The sequence below is a fragment of the Phalaenopsis equestris genome, unplaced genomic scaffold (assembly GCF_001263595.1).
Source record: "Phalaenopsis equestris unplaced genomic scaffold, ASM126359v1 Scaffold000738, whole genome shotgun sequence".
NCBI lineage: Eukaryota > Viridiplantae > Streptophyta > Magnoliopsida > Asparagales > Orchidaceae > Phalaenopsis > Phalaenopsis equestris.
The window spans coordinates 2,360-3,739 of NW_018165178.1; positions in this window are offsets into that span (position 1 = coordinate 2,360).

A 1,380-nucleotide genomic window follows, 5' to 3' on the forward strand; every position below is an offset into this window, starting at 1 on the left:
AAAATTTCTAAACTTTAAGTTGGTCTCATTTACTGATTATTTTTTTTAAATTGGACTACTAAATTTCTAAATCTAAAATTTTAGTAACTCCTAAAGAAACTCATTTACTGAAGTGTCACTTGATGACAAGTAACATTTTAAGTATGGGGGATTTTGATACACCTAAAATATATAGTATTTTTAGACGTATTTCTATACATATTTCTATACATATTTTTTGAGATAGTCGTATTTCTATACATATTTTTTGAGATAGTGCGCTTTAATGGGAGGTATTTGTATGTTTTTTCTTTCACGTACAAGTAAAAAGGTGAAAAAAATGCTAAAAGGAGTTAAAAAGGATCAAATTTGGAGCAAATAAGTGAAAATTGTGCTAAAGTGTATTGGTGCCTAAGCGCCAGATCTGACGTTTAAGCATCGGATAAATAGAGAAGGTCGCGCCTAAGTACCAAATGGCAATTTTTGGCGGGCTTCTTCATTTGGATGAATTTTAAAGAGGTATTTGAGGCACCTATTAGCTAAAAAGGGTGGTTATGATCACTACGAATGAAAATATAATTAAAAGACTTGTGAAAGGAGGCATCCTTTAGAGAATACATCGAATTTGGACATATTTTGAGAGCTATCAATATTTTGAAGGACATATTTTGAGAGCTATCAAGGCACCTCTTGGAGATTTATAAAAGAAGGGAGTTTTTACATTTGAAGTGGGTGCTTGAAGGGGAGAGAGTGTTGGAGTCCTCAAAAGAAGATCGTGGAGAATCTTGTGGAGAGATTCAGGCACCATAAAATTTATGTTTTCCTTTTGTTTTTAGTTTTATTTTGAGAGTTGAGAATGTCGTAAAAGAGAAGAGATTCAAAGGAACTTCAAGAGTTTGGTGGAGGATTTGAGATAAGTTTTTATTTTTTTTTTAAAACTACTTTTGGTTTTAATCGAGACTTCTTGTTGGTTTGACAATGATTTCTACTTTTAAACTAAAGTGTGGTTTTGTTTTCTCTGTGGATTCTGAGTAGTTTTCTTTATTTTTCTCCTTAAAATTATAAGTAATTACAGTTTGGAAGGAAGTTGTGGAGAGTATTGATCTTTAATGTTGGAAGAAGTTGTGATGATTTAAATCCATGAACTTCATTTACTTTTTGATTTGGTCTATCCAGATATTAAAATTTGTTCTGAGAACATGTAAGAACTGGGCTGGTATTGTCTCAATCAACAATTTTAATGAATCACATGAGGTTCTATGAATGACAATGTAGTTCATATGACTTAGTGCAAATAAATACGATAAATAAGGATTTAATTATTGAAGGGTGTAGAGTTAGAGGACTTTAAAGTGACAGGTTAAAGCCTCCAACTTGATTTATTATTTTAGGTTCTGATAC